A 26,981-nucleotide genomic window follows, 5' to 3' on the forward strand; every position below is an offset into this window, starting at 1 on the left:
TAATATTTCATTGTTTAATGTTATAGGATATTTTTTGAGTTATTTATAAACAGTGAAATGCACAGAGTTTAACTGGATAGTTCAGGCAGTTTTATAAAATGTAAACATACGTGTAACCCAAAAAAGCTGAAGTATTTTATTAGCTTCCGGAGCTTTTGGGCCAATACTATGAGGCTTTCTAGATATAAAATTATATGATCTGCAAACAGGGATAGTTTAACTTCCCCTCTTCCTATCTGGATGCCCTTTGTTTCTTTCTCTTGCCTGGCTGCTCTGGCCAGGACTTTCAGTACTAATGAATAGGCGTGGTAAGAGAGGACATCCTTGTCTTGTGTAGGTTTTCAAGGAGAATGCTTCCAGCTTTTGCCCATTCAGTGTGTTGCTGGCTGTGAGTTTGTCATAGATTCCTCTTATTCTTTTGAGGTATGTTCTTTCAATGCCTAGTTTATTGGGATAGTTTATTTTTAATAGGAAAGGTGTTAAATTTTATCAAAAGCTTTTTCTGCATATCGAAATAATCATGTGGTTTTGTCTTTAGTTCTGTTTATGTGCTGAATCACATTTATTAATTTGTGTATGTTGAACCAACCTTGCATCCCAGGGATAAAAGGTACTTGATTGTGGTGGATAAACCTTTTAACGTGCTATTGGATTCCATTTGCCAGTATTTTGCTGAGGATTTTTGCATCAATGATCATTAAGGATTTTGGCCTGGAGTTTTATTTTTTGGTTGTGCCAGGTTTTGGTTTCAGGACGATGCTGTCCTCACAGAATGAGTTAGGAGAAGTCCCTCCTCAATTTTTTGGAATAGTCTCAGTAGGAATAGTACCAGGTCTTCTGTGTACACCTAGTAAAATTCGACTGCAAATCTGTCTGGTCCTGGGCTTTTGGGGAGGTCTGTTTATTACAGATTCAGTTTCAGAGCTTATTATCGGTCTTTTCAGGGATTAATTTTCTTCCTGGATCAGTCTTTGGAGGGTGTATAAACAGTTCTTAAAATAAAACATACAAATAATCTACAGGGATATGAAAAAATACACAGCATCACTAATCACCAGGGAAAGGCAAATCAAAACCAAATGGAATATCACCTTACCCTAGTTAGAATTTACAAAAAGGCAAAACAACAAATGCTGGCGAGGATGTCAGTGAGAAAGTAAAATAGTACAGGCAATATAAAAAACATTATGGAGGTTCCTCAAAAATTTAAAAATAAAACTACCACATATATATCCTAAAGAAAGGAAATCAGTTTATTGAAGAGATATCTGCACTGCAATATTTATTGCAGCACTATCCACAAGAGTAAAATATGGGACTACCTATCAATGAACAAATGGATTTTTTAAATGTGATATATACCTACTGGAATATCATTCAGCCACACAAATACTGAAATCCTGTCATTTTGAGAAACATGAATGGAACTGGAAATCATTATGTTAAATGAAATAAGCTAGACACAGAAAGACAAAGACTGCATGTTCTCACTCTTATGTGAGAGCTAAAAAATGTAGATGTTGGCTGGGCACGGTGGCTCACACCCGTAATCCCAACACATTGGGAGGGCAATGCAGGCAGATCACCTGAGGTCAGAAGTTCGAGACCAGCCTACCAACATGGTGAAACCCTGTGTCTACTAAAACTACAAAAATTAGCCAGGCATGGTGGCGCATGCCTGTAATCTCAGCTACTCAGGAGCTGAGGCAGGAGAATCGCTTGAAATCCAGAGGCAGAGGTTGCGGTGAGCCGAGATTGTGCCACTGCACTCCAGCCTAGACAACAGAGTGATACTCTGTCTCAAAAAAAAAAATGTGGATGTCATGCAGGTAGAGAGTGGAATGGTGGTTACTAAGGGCTGGGAACGGAAGGGGGAAATGGAAGATGAAGAGAAGTTGGTTAATGGATACAAAAATATAGCTAGATAGAAGAAATAAGTTCTAATATTTGATAGTACAGTAGCCAGGCTATAGTAAACAATAATATATTGTATATTTCAAAATAGCTAGAAGAGAAGAATTGTAATATTCCCCACACAACGATAAATGTTTGAGGTCATTAATATCCTATTAACCTGATTTAATCATTACACATTTATACATATACCAAATCACAAGTTCCCCAAACATAAGTATGACTATTACATATCAGAATATAGAACTACCACTTGATTCAACAATCCTACACTGAGTATATATTCAAAGGAAATAAAATCAGTATGTAAAAGAGATATCTGCACTCCCATATTTATTGCAGCACTATTCACAAGAGCCAAGATATGGAATCAGCCTAAGTGTCTATCAACAGATGCATGAAATTTTAAAATGTGGTACATATACACAATGAAATAGTGTCCAGCTATAGAAAGATTCACAAAAAAATCTATTCCTTATTCTACTGGAATGTTATAAAATGAAATAAAAGGCTTTTATTTGCAATAACATGGATGAACCTAGAAGACAATATATTAAGTAAAATAAACCAAGAAAAGATAGACAAATACAGCATGATCTCACTCATAGGTGAAATCTGAAAAAGTTTATTTGATAGAGAGTAGAATTATGATTCTCAAACTTTGTTTTCTTAAAATAGTTTTAGATATTCTAGTTTTGAGTATTTAGAAATAAATTTTAGAATAGACTTGTCCATCTCAACAACAAAAAATTCTGCTGAGATTTTTATTGAGATTACATTAAATCTCAAAATTAGCTTGTAGATAATTAACATATTAACACTATAGATTATTCCACACCGTAAATATGGTGTAACTTTCTACTTATTTAGATAGTTATCTCAAAAATTCATAGATTTTAGTATAAAGGTTTTGTACTTCTTTAATTTATCCCTAATTATTACATTTTTATTGCTATTGTAAATGGAATTAGTTTTTACTTCTTTTTCATTTGTGAAACACTACATTCTAGTAGAGTAAGGAATAACAATAGCATATAAATACAATTGGATGTTGTCTATTTACCTTTTTAGCTCACTTTTTCTGTGAATAGAGACAACTTTACTTTCTTCTTTCCAATCTTGATGCCTCTTCTATATTTTGATTTCTGTATTGGCCAGAACCTTCAATAAATATGAAATCAAAATAATGAGATCAAACATCCTTGCTTTTTTCCTGAACTTAGGGTAAATCATCCAGTCTTCAGTAAGTATAATGTTAACTATAGGATTTTCATAAATGCCCTTCATTAAGTTTCCTTCTATTCCTACTTTTCAGTGTGTGTGTATTTTTGTTATGAATTGTTGAATTTTGTTAAGTTATTTTTTGTGAATCTATTGAGATGATCACATGATTTTACTCCTACAGTCTTTTAGGGTGGTAAATTTTATTAGTTTTTAAATATTAAATCAATCTTGCATTCATTGGATTAAATCCCCTTGGTCAGGATGCATTATCCATTCAATATGCTAATATTTGATGAGTTTTTACATATATATTAATGAGAAAATGGGTGTATAATTTTCTTGTCTTGTAATGTTCTCTTCTATTATTGGTAGATATTAGGGCTAAGTTGACCTCTTAAAATGTGTTCTTCTTTTCTAACTCCTATTTTTCTATTTTCTGAAGGAGTCTATATAATTTTAATATGATTTCTGTCCTAAAGGCCTGGAAGTTTCAGTGCAGATTTTTAGTTCCTTGATAAGTTACTGCTGTTTGTACTCCATTTCCCTGTGCCATAATCCAAAAAAGTGACCCCAGGCAAAAGTTGGACTCATGGGATTATATTCTTTCCAGGCTCAAAGTCCTGCACTGCCTTTGAAACAGTTGTTTCACAGATTTTGTCCAATTTTATAATTGTTTATGGTGGTAGGGCTAGGTTTAGCAGTAGAGCATTTTATCACAGCTCATAGTAGATACCCATCAGGATGTTTTAATTTTTATTTAATTTTTTAAATAACTAATATAATCTCATAGTCCAAAATTGTAAAATGATAAAGGAGGTCAAATCCAATAGTCAAGTTTTTCAGCATCTACGCCAATCTTCCATACTGCAGAGAACAGAAAACTTAGGAGCACATTAAACATACTCTTGAAGCTTGGGTTCCAGATATAATTAGATTCTGCCAATCCCATATACTTTTATGAAAATTGCATTTGGAACTAAGACATGTGGAGAGAAAGACAGCATGGGAGTTTTCCTGATGGGAATGGTAGTAGCCAATTTCCAGATTGTAAAATGAAGGTAAAAGTGTTCCTGTAACAGTTCCATTCTCAGTTTCTGATCTCTATATTAAAACCAAACTGGTATGATTCTGGAACCAGAAGTGGAGTCTGAGGTTATCTAATTCCCAGTTTTCCAATAGTGAGAGACGTAATATCTCCCTTACATGCTCTCCTGGGAGTTTCACTTGGAAGCCTAGTCTAGAGTTTATCTGTATTTTTTAAATGTTGATAATCTACAGCAAGCCTCAGATAATGGCCTGATTTTTCCTCAGGCTGTTCTTCCACATCTTGTTCATGTGCTGTATGTCTGAGATATGTAAAGAAGATAATAAATCAGGTAAGAAATATTGATTTGCCTCTACTTTTACAAAAATTGCTAAGACTATCATTTCATATGCCTCATTTGTCAAGTTCATGAAATAGAAAAAACTATAAGAATTATGACAAGTCTAAGTCCTTGAGACCTCTCATAAACTTACAAATGAGTTTAATATTCTAAGATAAATTGATATGACTATTACCTAGTCATAGTATGTTTAATCTCTGCATTCATAGAACACTATCCTTACAGGAAAGGTGGTTTCCTTGCAATGACAGATGGATCACCTGTTTCTCTTTCTATTATACTAAACCATCTCACAGATTAGATTAGGAAAAAAAAAGTGAGTTTGTTCTTTTTTAATTGATATACCATAATTGTACATATTTGGGGAGTACATGTTATATTGGATACATGTATACAGTGTATAATGATCCAAGCAGGGTAATTAGAATGTCTATCACCTCAAACATTTATCTTTGTGCTAGGAACATTGCCAATTTTCTCTTCCAGCTGTTTTGAAAAATATAATAAATCATTGTTTACTATAGTCTCCCTACTGTACTATAAAATACTAGAACTTATTTATTCTATCTAACTGTATTTTTGTACCCATTAACCAAATTCTCTTCATCCCCCACTCCCCTCTACCCTTCTCAGCATGTGGTAGCCACCAGTCTATTCTCTACCTGCATGAGATCCACTGGTTCAGCTCCCACATTTAATAAAAACATGCAATATTCATTTTACTGTGCCTGGTTATTTCACTTAACATAATGACTTTCAGTTCCATCCATGTTGCTGCAAATGACAGGATTTTATCCTTTTAATGGCTGAATAATATTCCGTTGTGTGTATATACCCCATTTTTTAAATCCATTCATTTGTTGATAGACACTTTGACATCCTGGCCATTGTGAGTAGTGCTGCAATAAAAAGGGTAATGCAGATAGCTCATTGATAAACCATTTTGCCTTCTTTTGGATATATAACCAGCAGTGGGATTGCTGGATCATATGGTAGTTCTATTTTTTGTTTTCTAAAGAGCTGCCATAATGTTTCCACTAGATGTCTGCTGTCAGATATACTGGATCTCCATTGTATGCTATTTAGGTCTTTTCTCTTGCTGCTTTTAGGATATTTTCTTTATCCCTAACCTTTGGAAGTTTGTTTATTAAATGTCTTAGGTAGTATTTGGGTTAAATCTGCTTGGTGTCTATAACCTTCTTGTACTTTAATATTGATGTCTTTCTCTAGATTTAGGAAGTTCTCTGTAATTATTTCTTTGAATAAGCTTTTACACTGATCTCTCTACCTTCTCTTTAAGGCCAGTAACTCTTAGATTTGCCTTTTAAGGCTTTCTAGATCTTGTAGGCATGCTTTGTTTTTTATTATTTCTTTTCGTCTGTCACCTCTGTGTGTTTTCAAATAGCTGTCTTCAAGCTAACTGATTCTTCCTTCTGCTTGATTAATTTTCCTGTTGAGAGACTCTGTTGCAAATTGTCAACTGAATTTTTTAGCTCCAGAATTTCTGCTTGATTTTTAAAAATTATTTCAATCTCTTATTAAATTTATCTGATAGCATTCTGAATTCCTTCTCTCTGATCTTTAACTTCATTCAGCTTCTTCAAACTGCTGAACACTCTGTCTGAAAGGTCACATATCTCTGTATCTCTGCAATTTGTCACTGGTGCCTTATTTAGTTCATTTGGCAAGGTATGTTTTCCAGGATGGTCTTGATGCTTGTGAATGTTCACTGATGTCTAAGCATCAAAAAGTTGGAATTTATTCTAATCTTTGCAATCTGGACTTGTTTATACCCATCCTTCTTGAGAAGGCTTTCCAAGTATTCAAAGGGAATTGAGTGTTGAGACCTAAGTCTTTGGTCACTAAAGCAATATCTGCATTAGAGGTCACCCCAAACCCCAATAACACTGTGACTCTTGCAGACTCGTAGAGGTACTGACTTAGCGATCTTGGGTAATATCTGGGAGAATTCTTTGGATTGCCTGGCTGAGTCTCTTGTTCTTGTCCCTGCCTTCACCCCAAACAAATAGAATCTCTCTCTCCATGCTGAACTGTCTGACGTTATGGGAAGAATGATGCAAACACCACTGTGGCCACCACCACTGAAACTGTGCTGGATCACATCTGAAGCCAGAACAGTACTAAGTCTCAGCAAAGCCTATGGTTACGATTGCCTGGCTACTCTGATGTTTATTCAAGGCTCAAAGGCTTATTACAGCAGGTGGTGAATGCTGCTAGGCCTGGGTCTCTCTTTTAAGGGAAGAAGATTCTCTTGTGGCTCAGGGTGCATCTAGAAACGCTGTGTGGGAACCAGGACTTAGAATCAGGAACTTTAGGAATTTACTTGGTTCTTTATTATACTGTGGCTGAACTAGTAACCCAGTTGCAAGAAAAAGTCCTTTTTAAACTTCCCTCTGCTTTCCTCAAGCAAAAGGTATCTCTCTCCCCTGTGCCACCACTGCCCCAGGCCCATGGCGACTACTACCTGGCTACTGCTGATGTTTATTCAAGAGCTCTTTATTTTTTTTATTTTTTATTTTTTTTGAGACGGAGTTTCGCTCTTGTTACCCAGGCTGGAGTGCAATGGCGCAATCTCGGCTCACCGCAACCTCCGCCTCCTGGGTTCAGGCAATTCTCCTGCCTCAGCCTCCTGAGTAGCTGGGATTACAGGCACGCGCCACCATGCCCAGCTAATTTTTGTATTTTTAGTAGAGACGGGGTTTCACCATGTTGACCAGGATGGTCTCAATCTCCTGACCTCGTGATCCACCCGCCTCGGCCTCCCAAAGTGCTGGCATTACAGGCGTGAGCCACCGCGCCCGGCCTATCCAAGAGCTCTTTAATCAACAGATGCTGAATCCTGCCAGGCCTGTTCTCTCCATTCAGGGAAGTGGGTTCCCATCTGATCCAGGGCAGGTCTAGAAATACTGTCCAGGAACTAAGGCCCTGAAATCAGGGACTTCAGGAGTCTGCTTGGTGCTTTATTTTACTATCCTTTTAACTCTTCCCTCTCCTCCTCTCCTTTCCTCAAGCAGAAAGTTTCTCCCCATGGCCACCACAGCTTGAATGCACTGGTTCACACCTGAAGCCAGTATGGTACTGGGTCTCACTCAATGCCTGTGGCAACTACTGCCTGGCTACATCTGATGTTTATTTAAAGCCCCCCAGGGGCCCAAGGACTGGCCTGCTTGGATGCCACTACCATTACCAGGGACCATGCCCCCTTAAGAGGTGGAGTTGCTGTGTTCTCACTTGTGTCCCTTGGAACACAAGAATCGGCCTATCAGGAATCCTCACCACCAGCAAAGCTCCAACACAGCCTCTGCAAAAAAAAATCACAGCCTAGGCTACAGAGGCATGTGGGTGTACTTTATAAAGAGTGACTCTCCAGATAGGAAGAATAGGGGGAGGGGAGTAAAGGGCTATAGATCAGCTTAGCAGGTGAAAGAGGGACAGACAGGGCTTCTATGGGAAACAAACAGAAGATTTTAATAAAGTTTGTTTTTACAATTTTTCATCATGGTACATGGTTAGTCTCCATCCCAGCTAGAAGTTTTTCCAGAGAGTGGATTTATGGCAGCTTCGTCCTAAGAAACACTATCTTTAACAAGATAAGGAGAGCTTAGAAAAGACTTCTTTCTGTATCTCCTTTATCTCAAATTCTTCAGTTTAAAGTGCTCTTTATGCCATTCTGGCGAGCTGTGGGTCTCTTCAGCCTCAGGAAGCTATACAGTGTCTGATCTCCCATTTCTTTCTCACTCAGGCAAACTGGTCACCATGTGAACAGGCCTGGCTAGCTTGCTGGAGAATGGGACATTACATGGAAGAGTGCTTCACTCATCCCAGCCATCTAAACCCAGGCATTATAAACCAATGAGCCCCAGCTGCCCAAAAGCTGAACTCAAACTCATGAGCTAGACCAGCTGAGCAGAGCCAAATAAGGCCCAGACAAGAACCACCAGCTGACCTACCCCAAATTGCCCGCCAATAGAATAACCATTGTTTTAAACTACTGAGTTTTGGGATGATTTGCTATGCAGATATAGATACCTGATAGATAAATGTATAGTTTTTTTAAAAAAGTGATAGATGATTTAATAAACTACAGTCATCACCTGATATCCATAGGAGATTGGTTTCAGGACTCCTGAGGATATGAAAATCCCTGGATGCTCACGTCCTTGACATAAAATAGCATAGCATTTACATATAACCTATGCACATCCTCCCATATACTTTAAATTGTCTCTAGGTTACTTACAATACCTAATATAATGTAAATGCTGTGTAAATGTTTGTTATGCTGTATAGGTATTATTTGCATTATTTTTTGTTGTTGAATTTGTAATTTTTATTATTTCCTTTTAATATTTTTGATCCACACCTGGTTGAAGCCACAGATGCAGAATCTGTGGTTATGGAGGGCCAAATGTAAAGGTTATTTAATCATCAAAATTAAATTATTGGTGGCATGAAAACCACCATGATGAAAAGTTTAATTTCAGAATTATAAATAGGAAACTTATTAAGCTTTTCTATGAAATAAATAAGGAATGAGGTTAAATTTAAAGTCAGGAAGTGGGAACCATTCTTTATAATGAAAGGCATAGTAATTATAACAAGGGCCTTATTATACCCACTAGATACTACTGAATGTTTGTGAATGTTTTGCTAAGCAAACAGCTTAGCAAAAATCCTAAAAGGTACTAAACAGCCTTTCAGTACAAATTTGAACAGTGTATTTGAGAGATGAATGAAAGACAAAATTATATTGATACAGGAGAGGGAGAAGAGCAGGTAACAACCACATATACTAGGTTTGCTCTAAACTACTAACTCAAAAGGATTATTACTGAGAAGAGGACTGTTTGTCAGCCTCAGGTTTCATACATTGATTACTAGATTAAAAAAAAAAGTTACTACAACCACATACCCAGCCATTACTGTTATATAAGATTGGACAACCGGAAGTAATGATGGAGTTTTGAGCCTTTCCTAGATGCTTCTGGCATTAAACACTGCCAGTTAGGATAGAAAACTGCATAGGAAAGGCAAACCATTTCTCCTCCCCTATTGTCATTTTGATTTACATCATGATTTCAGCTAGTAGGAACTAGCTTACTGTTTTAAATAATAATTTTTGAAATATAGTGAGTTTTCTTTTTCTTGATTTCTGAAGCAGAGATACCCAGAAACATGTTATGTATGCAAAATAGACTGGGTTACAAAATAGGTTTTTTTGTTCCTTGGGAGAGTCATTTAGCATTGTATTGTCTTGTCATCTGTGTGTATGAGAGAGATCTAATAGTTTTGCTTTACAGAGATTTATGGCAGGATTCTTTCCAATCATTTCTGCTTCAATGCAAAGCAGTTGTTGAAAGTCTAAGTCTAGTTGGCCCCTGAAATAGCACACAATGTTTTTGGGTGGTGAAGATGAGATCCTTTAACAATAAAGCTCCTCTCACAATAGAGAAATGGCCACATGGTAATTAAAAATTATACTGTGTTAACAGAATGAAATGCAAAACTATGTCTACCCTATAATTACATCATCAAAAGATTACATATGAGAGTGTACATAGGCTGAAAATATTATTAAAAATATGAAAATATGTTAATCTATTAGTCAATAAAATTTATTTAAAATTTTGTTACTATTTTTATAATAGTGTTCAGACAATATCTATTTCTTTCCAAAATGTACACAAACAATAATAGTAGTATAAACACTCTTGAATATTAAATTGCACAACTCTTGATAAAAGAATTCAGCAAAGTTTCTGGATACAAAATTAATATATTAATATACATAAATCAGTAGTTATTCTATACACCAACAACGACCAACCTGAGAATCAAATCAAGAACTCAACCCCTTTTACAATAGCTGCAAAAGAAAAAAAAGTACTTAGGAGTATACCTAACCAAGGAGGTGAAAGACCTCTACAAGGAAAACTACAAAACACTGCTTAAAGAAATCATAGATGACACAAACAAATGGAAATACATCCCATGTTCATGAATAGGTAGAATTGATATTGTAAAAATAACCATACTGCCAAAAGCAATCTACAAATTTAACACAATTCCCATCAAAATATCACCATCATTCTTCATCAAATTAGAAAAAACAATTCTAAAATTCATATGGAACTAAAAAAGAGCCCGCAAAGTCAAAGCAAGAGTAATCAAACGGAACAAATCTGGAGGCATCACGTTACCTGATTTCAAACTATATGATAAGGCATAGTCACCAAAGCAGCATGGTACTGGTATAAAAATAGACACAAAGACAAATGGAACAGAATAGAGAACCCAGAAATGAAGCCAACTACTTGCAGCCTACTGATTGTCAACAAAGCAAACAAAAACATAAAATGGGAAAAGGATACCCTATTCAACAAATGGTGCTGGGATAATTGACTAGCCATATGTAGGAGAATGAAACTGGATCCTCATCTTTCACCTTATACAAAAATCAACTCAATTGGATTAAGGACTTAAATCTAAGACCTGAAACTATAAAAATTCTAAAGGATAACATTGCAAAAACCCTTCTAGACGTCATCTTAATCAAGGATTTCTTGACCAAGAACCCAAAAGCAAATGCAACTAAAACAAAGATAAATTCCTGGGACTTAATTAAACTAAAGAGCTTGTGCATGGCAAAAGGAATAGTCAGCAGAGTAAACAGACAACCCACAGAGTGGGAAAAAAATCTTCACAATCTATACATCTGACAAAGGACTAACATCCAGAACCTACAATGAACTCAAACAAATCAACAAGGAAAAAAATAACCAATCCCATAAAAAAGTGGGCTAAGGACGTGAATAAACAATTCTCAAAAGAAGATACATAAATGGCCAACAAACATATGAAAATATACTCAACATCACTAATGATGAGAGAAATGCAAATCAAAATCACAATGCAGTACCACCTTACTGCTGCTAGAATGGCCATAATCAAAAAATAGTAGATGTTGGCATGGATGCAGTAAACAAGGAACACTACTATACTGCTGGTGGGAACGTAAACTAGTACAACCACTATGGAAAACAGTATGGCAATTCCTTAAATAACTAAAAGTAGAACTACCATTTGATCCAGCAACCCCATTACTGAATATCTACCCAGAGGAAAAGAAGTTATTATACAAAAATAGATACTTGCACATGCATGTTTATAGCAGCACAATTCACAGTTGCAAAAACGTGGAACCAACCCAAATGTCCATTAATCAATGAGTGGATCAAGAAACTGTGGTATATATGTACCATGGAATACTACTCAGTCATAAAAAGGAATGAATTAATGGCATTCATGGCAACCTGGATGAGATTGGAGACTATTACTCTACGTGAAGTAACTCAGGAATGGAAACTAACATCATAGGTTCTCATAAATAAGTGAGAGCTAAGCCATGATGATGCCAAGGTATAAGAATGACACAGTAGACTTTGGGGACTCAGAGTGAAAGAGTGGAAAGACGGTGAGGGATAAAAGACTACACAAATAGGGTGCAGTATATTCTGCTTGGGTGATGGATACACCAAAATCTCACAAATCACCTCTAAAAAACTTACTCATGTAACCAAACATTACCTGTTCCCCAATAACCTATGGAAATAAAAAAATTAAAAATTTTAAAATGGCACAACTCTAATATAATGCATCAAATTACTGCTTTGAGCCATATTGAAAGGCTTGAATTTAGCCTCTTCTGGGAATTGATATGCTTTTATTCTATCCTGAAGCAAACAAAGAATTCTTAAAAATCAAGGGTCCTGAATATGTGCTACAAGTTTCTCACAGCACTTGCTTCATCTATGTCTAAGAAAAAGTAATAAATAGTCAGACTTCTGTGAACACATGTATAAATTTTATAAATTAGATCAACAGCTTGATGAGGGCACCATTTTTTAAACCAAAAACCTCTGCTGCCTTAAGACTATAACATGCAAGCTCAACGATAGGTTATAAAGCAATGATCAACAGAAAAGAAATGACTTCCTATAATTGGGCACTTTTTATTACAGGAATCAAGAAGCTTTATAATACTCTGCACATGTGCCTTAACTAACAATATTGATCACAAGCCTCATCTTAAATTCTTTGTATATAGTTACATCTTTTTTCTTAATTATGTCTCATTCACAGTTCCTGAGTCTTTTGCTGTGCATCACCTTCAGTCTGAAAGTGTAATATGAAATATTGAGTTGCTAAGCCACCTTGTTGTAAAGAATTCATGATTGCATTATTAACAACTACTATTATTGACAGTGTGTGAGGAACTCTATCAAGCATGTTACATAAACTTCCTAACACCGGGAGATAGCTTATTAGCCCCATATCATATAAACATGATGTACATGAAAACCTCAGAAAAATTAAATAATTCACCCAAGGACAAATAGGTAGTAAATGGCAAAATCAGGATGTAAACCAAGTATAACTCTAAATTAATCACATTCTATCACCTCTACTAGGAAGACCTCCTATCTTGTCTAGATGATCAAATCAATGTATTCTGCATAGACAAACAGATGAGGAAATCAATTCACCCATGATCCCATTATATGACCTCTATCAATAAGTAGAATAATATTAACTTTTGCTTGCCTACAATAATTCTACATTATGTCTGTGATTCCTACATAATTGTTAAATGTGCCTTCTTTCACTCTCAGAAGTGTCTTAGGGTAACAAAGTTAATGGTGATCCTACTCATAAGCACCATTGTTAATGAGTCAATAAATGGGAGCAACCAAGTAGAAACTGATTTCACAATGGTGTTGCAAAGCTATGTGTGGGGTATTCTGTCTGTTTCATGTAATAAGGCAGAGCAGAAACCCTGACTCTCCTGATGAAAAAAAAAATGTAGACTACATAAAAATAGTTTTATAATCTTCCTTTATGAACTATTAAGCTGACAAGAAAATAAGAAATACTTTGAGGAACCAAAAAAAATAAGAAAAATAACTAAAAGTGGTTTTCCCCTTGAGGGCATAGGCCAAACTGGGGGAACTTGGGTTTTCATAGCATCACAGAAAACAGAAGACAGGAGACAAAGTGCAGGATCTCCCCAAATAGGAAATTTAATAGTTTAGAACCTTCTCAAAAGCCAGGGCAACATATGGCTTCATTTAATATTGATTAGAAATAAACCTATTCCACCAGTGAATGTAAGAAAAACCTTAAAAAAACTTGGTGCTGATTATTTTTTACCTCAAAGTAGACTTCCCATGGGTTTACAACCTGAATTTATGCTACTTTACCTTACAGTGATCACAGAAGTAGAAAAATGATAGAAATGGTGCAAATCTTCTTTGTAGAAATCCACCTCCAAAAAAAAAAAATCTCAAAAGACAAAGGTAAAGCTCTAAAAAATACAAGCTCAAAGTCAAAAATCATAAAAAATGCAAGAAAACAAGGAACCTTGAGGGAAAGACAACAGAAACAATAGCACAAACAGATTCAAAACTCGTTTAACATCATAATTATCAAACATAAAATATAAAATAAATATTAGTATGTTTTTAAATGATGAAAATATGAATAAATATAAAAAGATGAAGACAATAATCAGTAATTTATTTTTAATCATTTTAATTTAAGAAAAAAATTAAAATAACTTCTAACAATGACAAACAATAGTTACTGAGCAGAAGATATTTGCACTCAGCACCAACAAAGAGTTCATGTGTAGAATATATAGAGAAGTCCTACAAATCATTGAGAAAAAGAAAGACAACTCAATTTAATTAGACAAAAGTCTTGGGCATGCCCTTCATAGCAGAATGAATATAAATAGACAATAGGCATGTGGAAAGGCACTAGGCCTTATTAATAATCAGTGAAATACAATTAAAACCCTAATTAGTTGCCACTACATACTCATTGGACTGAAAAAAATAAATTAACGGCTGGAAAAATAAGCATTAATTGGATAGAATGTGGAGCCCTAGAAATGCTCAAATATACTGGTGGAAATGTAACTTGATAGAACTACCAGGAAAAAAGTGTTGCTATCTACTAAATAGATGTCTACCAGTGGTTTCACTCATAGCATAGAAAACTATGTATTTCTGAGCTCAGAAGTCATAAATAAGAAATTTAGCACAGTATTTTTCAGAACAATCCCATCCTATAAACAACCCAAATGTCAGTCATAAGTAAAAAGATAAATTTTCTTTATTATATTCATGCATAAGAACGTTATAGAGCAATAAAACTTAACGAACTAGAGCTACCTACAATCATACAGATGATTTTTACAAACATAAACTTCAGCTGCTAAAAAAAGGGAGATACAGGCCAGGCGCGGTGGCTCACGCCTGTAATCCCATCACTTTAGGAGGCCGAGGCGGGCAGATAACGAGGTCAGGAGATACTCATCCCGGCCAACATGGTGAAACCCTGTCTCTACTAAAAAATACAAAAATTAGCTGCGTGTGGTATCACGAGCCTATAAACCCAGCTACTCGGGAGGCAGAAGAATTGCTTGAACCAGGGAGTCGGAGGTCACAGTGAGCCGAGATTGCGCCACTGCGCTCCAGCCTGGAAATAGAGCAAGACTCCATCTCAAAAAAAAAAAAAAAACTGTTGCGGGGAGATACAAAAGAATACAAACAGAATGACTCCATTTCTATAAAGTTCAAAACCAGGCAAAACTACATTCTCTTCTTTGGAGAGGAATGAAAATAAAACTATAAGAAAAACAAAATAAATACAAATTTAGGATTGAGCCTGCCTCTGGGAAGAAGATAGGCTTCAAGGAGAGCGTAGAAACAACTTCAAAAGTAATGCTAATGTTCTTCTTAAAATGGGTGGTACACACATACGTGTTCATTATTCTTTACGCCTAACTCATGTTGTGTAAATGTTACTTTGTCTCTACTCAATATTTGATTTAATAAAGAAACTCTGATGACTTGAGGTTGAAAAATTGTGACAGAACCTATTACATGTATTATATTCATCACAAATTTGCCAGCATACCACCTTTACATAGAAAGTTATTAAGAAGCCTAAGTCAAGAACCGCTGAATTTACTTTACGGAGGTGAAGGAAGAATATCTGCTACCTGTATGACAAAGAATTCAGTATTTCTAGTTCCAACGATCTGGACTTGTTATTTTCAGGTCATAGTTTAAAAGATAATGTCATCTCTGATGGTTTTCTATATTACATTCTGAGGAGCTGGGGGGTTTTTTAGAGGGTCCTTAACCAAGGTGATTAAACTGTCCCTCATCGCTACACAACTACAAAATATAGTTTGAACTGCTAAGAATCCTGGGAAGCATGATTTAAGGAGAGTGGTCAAAAAGGTTCACCAGTTTCTTGTAGTTTAACTTGGCAATGAGTGTTTACGAAGCCCATCTTGCTGAGACAGCACTAGATTAAGGAATCCTTGAAGTCTCAGTTCACACAGTGTTCTCTGTTTTTTCAAAGCCTAGCACAATGCCTGGGATGTGTTTAATAAGCACTTCTTGAAGAAATATGTAAATAATGGGTAAATGGAAGACTTCCTTTCTTCTTTTTATCATGTCCATTCAGACATTGTAAAGAAATCAGAACCTAGAAATATACTTTGTCAAAAAAATTGTTATTCTTAAGATGCATATAGAAAAAAAGGGAGGGCTCTATCTATCTTTCCCAGTTTTTTAATATAAATTATTTTTTCTGCATAATTTACCATTTTCTAAAGACCAAGGCTATGAACAAAAAAGCATTATCAGTCAATGTCCAGAGTGAAGACAACCTTATAAACTGACACACTGACACTCCTGCTATGAACTGATATCAGAACCATAAGGGGTAAAACTTCTAGAACTACATTGAAATGATTTTCAACTACATTGCTTTGGGATCCACGAAAGTCTCAAAGTGAAGGCAGAAGTTGTTGTCTCTGCTGAAATGAAACAACCATCTAGTATAACACACAATTTTATCAGTTTTATTGAGAGAACTCACACACTAAAAAATCACCCATTTAAAGTGTATGAATCAGTGGGGTTTTTTTAGTATATATACAGAGTTGGGGCATCATAACCACAATCTAAATTTAGAACATTATTTTTATTTTAAGATTACTCCATTTTGTATCTTCTATCAGTAATTCTTTTTCTGATTACGGCTAAATAATTTTTTCATCATATAGCTATACCCTATTTTGTTTTTCTACTTACAAAATTATGGACAGTTTGGTTGGTTTCACTTTATGGCCACTTTAAGTAATACTGTAAACATTTTTATACACTTTTTGTATACATATTTTTTCTTTTCTCTTGAGAATGTACCTAGGAGTAGAATTGCCAGATCGTCTATGTTTAACAGTTTCAAGAACTGACAAGCTGTTTTCTATTTTCCATTTCTAACAGCAATGAAGAGGGTTCCAGTTTCTTCATATGGCTGCTAACACTTGTTATTTATTTATTTATTTATTTATTTATTTATTTATTTATTTATTTTTGCCTGATTATAACCTCCTGGTGGATATAAAGTGGTATCTCAAGGTTTTGATTTGCATTTTTCTTATGATTAATGATGTTGATCATCATGTGCTTATAAGCCATTTGCTTTTTTAGTGAAAAAACTGCTATTTATATTATTTACCCAGTTTTGACTGGATTGTCTTTTCATCATTGAGTTACAATTATTGACATATCCTGCATATGAGTCTATTATCAGATATATGTTTGTAAATATATTCTCCCATTCTGTGGGTCTTCCTTTCACCTTCTTGATTATATACTTGTAATCTAAAATGTTTAATTAGAGGTTGGATATTTAAATATTTTTCCTCTGTTACTTGTGCTTTTGGTGTCATATCTTGAAAAACCATTGCTTAACCCAAGATCATAAAAATTTACTCCTATGATTTTATTGGAAAGTTTTATAGGTTTAGCTCTTATATTTAAGACTTTGATCCACTGAAATTAATTTTTTCTATGGTATGAGGTAGAGATTCAACTTTATTCTTTTGCATATGGATATTCAGTTGTCTAGTATTGTTTCTTAGAAAGGCAATTCTTTCTCCATTGAATTGTTTTGAAATCAGGGAGTGTAAGTCCTCTAGTAGCTTTTCCTTTTCAAGATTTTTTGGCTACTCTGGGCATCTTGCATACCATATACATTTAAGATCAACTTGGCAATATCTGCAAAAAATATATAGCCAATATTTATTTTGATAGAGATAACATTGAATGTGTAGATCAATTTGGGGAGTATTACCATGTTGACAACATTAAGTCTACCAACTCGTGAACAAGGGATAGCTTTTTATTTATTCAGGTATTTTAAAATTCATTCTAACAATGTTTTGTAGTTTTTAGCATGTAAGTTCTGCCATTACATTGTTAAATTTTTTCCCAAGTATTTTACTATTTTTGATGCTATTATAAATGGAATTGGTTACTTAATTTTTTCATATTTTCTGTCAATAGTATATGAAAATAAAATTAATTTTATTAATTAATTTTATTGATCTTCTATTCTGCAACTTTATTGAACTTGTTAATTAGTTCAAACAGTTTCTTAGTGGGTTCCCAAGGATATTCTATATACAAGATTATGTCATTTGTAGACAGAAATAGTTTTACTTCTTCTTTGCCAATCTAGATGCTTTTTATTTCCTTTGTTGCCAAACATTCTAACTAGAACCTACAGTACAATATTGAATAGAAGTGATGAGTGCAAGTGTTTTTGTCTCCTTCCTCATCCTAGTGGGGAAGACCTTCAGGCTTTCAACATTAGGCATGATGTTAACTGTAGGTTTTCGTAGATGTCGTTTATCAGATGCCTTCTATACCTAGTTTATTGAGTGCTTTTTTGTTTGTTAGTTTGTTTTTTTGGAGACTGAGTTTTGCTCGTGTTACCCAGGCTGGAGTACAATGGCATGATCTCGGCTCACCACAACCTCCGCCACCTGGGTTCAGGCAATTCTCCTGCCTCAGCCTCCTGAGTAGCTGGGATTACAGGCACGCGCCACCATGCCCAGCTAATTTTTTGTATTTTTAGTAGAGAAGGGCTTTCACCATGTTGACCGGGATGGTCTCGGTCTCTTGACCTCATGATCCACCCACCTCGGCCTCCCAAAGTGCTGGGATTACAGGCGTGAGCCACCGCACCCGGCCCTATTGAGTGTTTTTAATCAAGAAAGAACACTGTTTTATCAAATGTTCTTTTTTATGTATTGAGATGATCATGTACATTTCATCTTTTATTCTGTTTATGTAGTGATTTTCTTACGTTAAACCAACCTTGCATTCCTGGGCTAAATCCTACTTGATTATAGTACACAATTCTTTTAAATTTCCACTTAGGTTCTTGTGCACCCCAACTGAAATTACAGCCACAAGCAGAGTGACATTGTCGGAGGACTGCTACTTTTTTCAGTAATGCCTTGGAGGCAGGGCATTTTTACTAAGCTGAGGTTTCAGTAAGATCAAATAGTTATAATATCCAGAAACAGAGATTTTCTATAAAGCTGCATATTTTGGACAAAATATCTACTGTGCTTTGGAGCGAGAACATTTAATGGAGCTCAAAAAATTGTCAGTCCTCCTTGATTACAGAACTACCAGCAACTACCATGCCACTGAGCTGGGAAAGAAGGGATAAGAATAGTGTCAAGTTGAAACATCAAAGGCCCTGCTGGGTTTTTTTAATTCGACATTCAGTACATTGTTTTTCTCTTCAGTTTGTTCCGTGCCTTTGGTTAACTTCTAGAGTTCTGAAATGGTTGGCTTTAGTTTTGCCAGTATTTTCTTTGTCTTTAAGGGAGAGCAAGTTCAACAAGGCCAACACTCCACCAGTTCGGAAGATGATCTCTACCCATATACTGTTGCCTGACTTCAGAGGATGGTGTATGTACAACAGGACATGATAGTTCCTTGTAGTGGCTTTGCATAATTTATTATAGAAATTCAAAGTAGATGTAGACAGGGCCATTTTTTATTAATTCACTCAACAAATATTTATAGAGTATCTACTAAATACCAATGAATAAGACCCTATTTCCTCCCTTAGCAAGGGTAAGGTCTGCAAAGAGGAGAGGACCTAGCTTTTGTTGAGCGTATGCAATTTGCCACACTATGCGAGATGTATTACTATCTTAGACAGCAGGGAAAGAGAAGATTGATCAAATCCTCATCTAAAAGCCAAACTTTAGGCTGAGTCATGAAGAATGAGTAGGAAATTAGCAGCTAGACCTAGTGCAGAGAATATTCCTAAGCAGAGAGAACATGGACTTCAGAGAATGAAAGATTATATTTCAGTAGGGACTATTGTTGAAGGTCTGATAATTCCTGCCTATTTAGTGTAACTCAACCCAACACAATTTGCAGTACACTTTTTTAAAAAAACTAAATAACAAATCTATACTTGACCAAGATTTTAACACTGATACCAAAAAAAACCAGATAACCAAACAAAGATAAAACAAAAATAACTTTGTATTATTCCATAAACCTAAGAGTTTTATTACGATTTATTACAATTAGAAGATGATTGGTTCTGTTAGTTGTGCTGTACTGTCACAGTCAACTTCAGGGTCTGTAGGTGTAAGTTTCTGTTTATCTCTGCAAAGTCAAAAGCTAAATTAAAGTATATTAAACTCCTTACAAAATTATTAAATCCAATTTTGTCTGAAAAATAATGTGGGAGGAAGAAAAATAAGAAAATCAGCTTTGTTTTGACCTGCCCTCACACACAGTCAGAACTGCTCTGATTAATGAAGACATTACCCAATTGGAAGAGCAGGTGAAAGAAGCTCTTGACCTCACAGAGCTGAAGCAAGTTCATGTGGGAGTTGAAAAGAAGATTTAAAAATAATATCAAATGTATCTTTGCCATCAGCTCTTGTGGCATGGTGTACACTCCAGAAAGAAAAATGGATCCCGCAAAGTGGAACTTGGACCAAAGCTGCCTTTAGTAAAAACAAATTAGAATCCATCTTTCAGAAGACTTGAAATTCATTTTGCAATATTTTCGGGTGCTACCAGTGCTACCACTCTCACTTTGAATGTATGAAACCAATTCCAAATAAAAAGGGTTTCGAGGCATGCCCTTGGCTCGTACTAAATAATGCTATATTGTAGTTATGTATAGGACAAATAATAACTCAGCTAGGGGGGAAAAGTCCAAAGACTAACTACCCTCTTACCAGTTAAAGTGTTTCTGTGATAAGTAACAAAAGCTATAACAATATGGGTCTTAAAAAATAAGTGCACTTACTATGTCACTTAACAAGAATCCGGAAACAGGTTGATCCAGAGTTGGCTAATTTGGGGCTGAGTAACATAATCAAGAGCCTGAAGGGCTGAAGGACACTCTCTCTCTTTCTCTGTTTGTATTTTGTCATAATGAAGGGCCTGAAGTTCTCTCTCTCCCTCTCTCTCTCTCTCTCTCTCTCTCTCTCTCTCTCTCTGTACTTTGTCATTCTCAGAGTGTTGCTTTTATTAGAAAATTTGTTTCATCATGATCACAACATAATTGCCATTGCTCTAGAAATCAACCCAACGAACCACCAGATCCAAAGTCTGGTAGGTCAGCTACTTCTCAAGTCTCTTATCAGGAGGAGAAGCCCAGAGCCACTGTATGTAACCACACAGGCTGTATACCTCACAACTCCAGAGGAGCAGTCACACAACCCACAATGAGTATGGCAACCTACAGAGATGGCCAAACGCAGCAGTCCTAGGCTATCCTTTTCTAGAATCCACCAGAATAAATCTCCCAGGATTGGAGACTGGGTCCTGTGTTTATGCCTTGGTTGCTGATGAGCATGGGGGAACAAGTTTCTTGCATGTTCAGTCTCTCTTGTGGAAGGCAGACTCAGCCAAGTACTCTCTGCCAGGAAATAAGGGAGAAAGAAAATGCTGCTGGCCATGTGGTCTATGCATATGCCTTTCACCTGCCTGTGATTTAGTCGTAATATGACCACTTGTTGGGCACGGCAAATACCCATGCTTCCAATTATTCCTGTTTAAACAATCTTTCATTCTTTTGCTTTAGTTTCATTATTAGTGAATTCAAATTGAAAGTGTTGAACACTTAATCAGAATGAAAATATATATAAGCAGTTTAGTAACACATAGCAAAAGCCACAAAAATATACATGGCTTTTGACTTGTAATACTACCTCAGAAAAATCAATCCAAGAAATACTTTAATATATGTGATGAAATTACATATATATGCACACCCACACACATACACGTGTGTGTACGCATGCATGTGTGTGTGTACTAGTCCATTCTCATGCTGCTATGAAAAAGATAGCCAAGACTGGGTAATTTATAAAGCAAAGAGGTTAACTGACTCACAGTTCTGCATTGCTGGGGAGACCACAGAAAACTTACAATCATGGCAAAAAGGTAAGTAAACACATCCTTCTTCACACGGCAGCAGGAGAGAGAAGTAATGAGCAAAGGGGGAAAAGCCCCTTAGAAAACCATCTGATCTCACGAGAATTCACTCACTATCATGAGAACTGTATAAGAGTAACCACCCCTTTGATTAAATTACCTCCCCTCCCACAACATATGGGGATTATGGGAACTACTATTCAAGATGAGATGTGGGTGGGAACACAACCAAAATATATAAATGTGTAAGAAAATGTTATTAATGAATTTAAGTGTTGAACACTAAACTAAGCACCTTTGAGGACATTTGAATCTTATATAGAAGTAATTTTGTTATTTTGCTATCTTTTTTTTTTGAGACAGAGTGCTGCTCTGTCACCAGGTGCCAGGCTGGAGTGCAGTGGCACGATCTTGGCTCACTGCAACCTCCGCCTCCCAGGTTCAAGCAATTCTCCTGCCTCAGCCGCCTGAGTAGCTGGGACTACAGGCATGTGCCACCACACCCAGTTAATTTTTGTATTTTTAGTAGAGACGAGGTTTCACCATATTGGCCAGGATGGTCTCGATCTCTTGACCTCGTGATCCACCTGCCTTGGCCTCCCAAAGCGCTGGGATTACAGGCGTGAGCCACTGCACCCAGCCAACTCAATACACTCTTTAGAAGTATCAGATAATATATATTTGTTGAATGGCAACAAGCTAGAAAATAGAAATGAACAAATATAGACCCTACCCTGAAGAGACTGGTGACTTATTAGGCAGGCACAACTTTCATGATGTGATCTCAATTTAGAACAAATTATTGAAATCTACTCTAAAAAACTGAAGGATTTGTTTTAGAGAGACAGAGATTAAAGTCAAATATTGAGAATGAAAAAGAAACGCAGGCAAAGGCTTGGAGATAGGAACTAATATCAAAGTTCAACAACATCCTATAATGCTGTACAGTTTACCAAATGCATCTCCCTAGTAAAGGAGACCTTGCAATCTCCATTTTATAAGAAACGGCAGTTTAAGGGAGTTCGGCAACTTACCAACTTTCTATACAACCAGTAAATAGGTAAAAATTAGACTCAAACATGTATCTAAAGGAAAGAGCTCAAGACCAGAAACCAGGAAACAAGGTGACATACATAAGCTCCAGCGCAAACAATATTTCTTTCTAGTAGCCACATAGTTTATTTCCTTGATGTAACTATCAGTCCTTTAAGGGGAAAAAAAATCCTTCACTTAACTCTATAACTTTTGACAACTAACACCTAAAAACATAATTAAAAATAAAAGGCCATAATAGGTGCCAGAAGACTGGAACACCTGGGTGTTCAAGATCTATTTCTTCTTAATCTTATTTATTCTTAATGATGTCATTGACAGGAGTTTAGGATTATTATTTTCCGTTCAAAGAACAGAACCCTGATCTATGTACTCACTTGTCCTACCTCATATCATTTAGCAGTTGGAAAAACGAACCCACTGCATTCCAATTCAGGACCATTTTTTCCTAATACAATATTTTGCCATATTGGTAAGTAGTCCTCGGGGCTATCTTCTCTTGATCCACAAGTCATTTTTCACAAGAGAAAAAGTTTGGGATTTCTGAGTAACAGCTCTTGCTCCAAGCAGACCTAACCAACCAGTTCCTTGGAAGCATCTGTTATCTGTCTTTTACATAGTGAAATACTATATCCTGGGTTGAAATAGAGCACAAGTTGGATTCAAAAAAAAATGAAGGACAATTACTGTATCTTTTGCAAACACCAACCATACTATTTAATTATTTGGGGCTAAATTCTATTATACTGCTAAACCTGAGGGTATCTGTAGCTGGATGGAAGTTGGAGATAGAAATACACAGCAACGTGCTCGCTTCAGCAGCACATATACTAAAATTGGAACGATACAGAGAAGATTAGCATGGCCCCTGAGCAAGGATGACACGCAAATTCGTGAAGCGTTCCATATTTTTTTTACATAAAATAAACAGTTTTAAAAACCCTTCAAAAAAAAAAAAAGAAATACACAGCAACTGGTCACTTTAATTTTTACAAATTGGTTTTCAGTTTTTCTCATGTAATAATCCCAATGCTTGTTGATATTTTTCTTTAAAGGATGTCTGGAAATAACATACTTTCTTCTATAATTTCAAGTCATTTTATTTGTTATAACCATAATTCTGTATAGTATAAGAGTAGAGGCTCTGTTTTTGCTAACATGTCATTAAACTACCTTTAGATTGTCACTGTTAAATCAAAAATACTCCTAAATGTCAATTCATAAAAAATTTAACACTTCACTCCATTATTCAGATTGTTCACAACATGATCAACAGTGGTCTCTGTGAGAGAATACACATTTCTCTCATAGAGAAAAAAAACTGGTTTAATAATCTCAGACACTCATTTTTTTACAGAAAATATTTTCAATCCTGCTGCTATGTAATTTCGGCCACAGCCACTCCCAAGTATTTAAACTCAAAGGACATGCTGAAATGAACTGTGTATTAATTAAAGTACATTATTAACCCTATGTACCCCTCCCCTAGATTACTAATTTGGTCCTACTTCCAAGGACAGAGCCAAACGGTAATTGGTAGCTTTTCCAGGACTTAATGAGCACATAAACTTAGACAACCATGACAACCATTCCCACTTTGTAAAATATCATTTTTATGACTTCCATTTAAGTCTGCGCAACCCTCAGCATGGTTTACAGATTTACTGAACAGAGGATGATAACAATTATGCTGAGTTACAGCATATCAAATATTAAGCCAAGAATCCATGCTTTATTCTTAGGAGACATTAAAACTATGGCTCTATGTATAGATTTCTGGCATGGACAACATGGCACAGGATCCCCAACTCCTCTAAAAGAGCATCAGTTTCAATTCAGGGTTTGTTTTTTGTTTTGTTTGTGTTGCTTGTTCTAAGCAAGAGAGAGATGTAAATGAGATGAGCTGCTGACCATTGTGTTAGAATATTAGCGGGTATGTGCAATCCACAGGCAGTACAAAGTAGTACACCTTTCAGCAACAGGAAATCAGAGGAGAAAATTGGAGCAAATGAGCCCATCACGCATGTTAGTTTGTTTCATCTTTCAGGGAAGAACTTTTAGAAGTACTTTGCTGCTAAATTTATGCTCTAAAGCTGGCATTCCCATTTCTCTTTCCACCTGCTCCTGTTCTAAACAAGTAATCTGTCATTTTAAACATAATGTTGCATTGAAAAACATTAAGGAAGTCCCCAATATCTTAAAATAACTCTAACTGTGGCAACTGTCTGATTTTCAAAGGCCTTACTGTATATTATTCTGTGTCACTTAATAGTTACATTGCTATGTTGGTAACAAGGATTTTCAGAGATGTAATGGCTTTTTCAAAAAATCTCCTCATTTCTCTGAGCCACCTGGGGAGGATGTATATTTCTCAATGCCTTTTCCTCATGCCCCATTAAGAGACGAATGGCTTCTGTGGATCCCACTCAATTTAGAACTCAACTTTCTCTTTTTTTTAATATTATAATGACTTTTTTATTTTTATTTTTTGGCTTAAAACAACAGAAATTTATTGTCATAGTTCAGGAGGTCAGAAGTCTGAAATCAAGGTATCCATAGGTTTGGCTCCTACTTTGGGGCTCAGAAGGAGAGTCTCCTCTACTCCTCTGGCCTAGATATGGTGGTTGCCAGCAATCCTTGGTGTATTTTGCCTTGTGGAAGCATAACTCAAATCCACCTCCATTATCCCTACAGAATTCTTCTGTGAGTCTCAGTCTCTAAGGAACTCACCTTTCAATAGCAATGCAAGATTTATTTGGTTTCTACCTGAATACAAGATTGCACAACTTACTGATGATGTACTCACATGTAAAAGACCTAGTTGTAAAAAAAAAGTTCTTGAAATTTGACCAAGAATGACCACAGATCCTGCTTTTAACCATGCTGGTCCCATGCGTACTCAGATCTGAAATCTTCAGTGTCTTAATAAATGAATGTTTCATATACATGTACCAATTGAGTCCTATTAATAGACATATAAAAATTAAAGTCAGAAATCTCAAAGTTAAGTTTGTTTTAACTTTGACTACTGATCTTCCTTTCTATACTGATAACCAGAGCAATATTTTCAATCAATAGATAATTTAAAATGCCAAGAAAAACAAAAAGCTGTACAAGAAATTAATGGTCTATATATGAAGCAAACTAAACTGTGGTATGATTTTTTAGCAGGTGTTGTAGTATTTTTAAAAGAGACACAGAGAATCCCTTTGTCCTTGATACTAGCAACATGTCCTCTTGAGTGGCATGGGTTAGTGTTAATAGATTACATTTTCTTAAAAGCCCAAACATACTACTTGGTTTTGAAGTAAACAACACTTATTTAATTATAACATTGTAAAACCTGATTCTTGAATTTTTGTGTTTAGAATCAATCTGTGGGATCAAGCATAGCACACTTAATAATAATCACATTTGAAAAAACTATACACACCTATACCTCTAATGCTATACACGAAAATAAACTCCAAGAAAGAATAGAGTTGAGTATTTAAGATTTAAAGGATATTATTTGTAAAACTAAAAACAAGTTGTAGACTGACACCGACCATGGTTAGAACTTCCCTAAATCAAGAAAACTGATAACTGACTAGAAAAGATGGGGAAAGTTTATGAAAGGATAATATACCGAAGAAATAAAAAAGAGAAAGATTCTCAAACTCTTTGGGTAATCATAGAAAGGCAAATTAAGACAACAATAATACATCATTTCTATCCTATCGGATTGACAAAAATTACAGTGACTAATGAAATCTCATTCACTATTGGTAGGCATGCAAATTAGTAATTTCTTCTCAAAACAATATGGCATTACCTACCACAATTTAAAATGTTCATGTCCTGGACCCTTTATTTCTACATGTAGTAATCTGTTCCTTAATATTACTCAACCCAGTAACAAAGATGCATACAAAAACATTGTCACTGAACATTGTGTTAACAGTAAAAATTAGAAACAACTATCTTTTAACAGCTGAGTGGCTATATTATGGTGCAATTATTTACATGCATTAACTGGAAGAAATATTTC

General features: G+C 35.6%; 1 non-coding gene across 1 annotated transcript; it reads left to right on the forward strand.

Moving 5' to 3' along the window:
• The first annotated feature begins 23,757 nt into the window (after positions 1–23,757).
• Positions 23,758–23,864, forward strand: LOC135269883 (U6 spliceosomal RNA). The gene has a single exon (XR_010338121.1). It is a non-coding gene; the product is annotated as a U6 spliceosomal RNA (small nuclear RNA).
• The last annotated feature ends 3,117 nt before the right edge of the window (positions 23,865–26,981 follow it).

This window comes from Aotus nancymaae, unplaced genomic scaffold (assembly GCF_030222135.1).
Source record: "Aotus nancymaae isolate 86718 unplaced genomic scaffold, 86718_ANA_hifiasm-v0.15.2.pri h1tg000057l, whole genome shotgun sequence".
NCBI lineage: Eukaryota > Metazoa > Chordata > Mammalia > Primates > Aotidae > Aotus > Aotus nancymaae.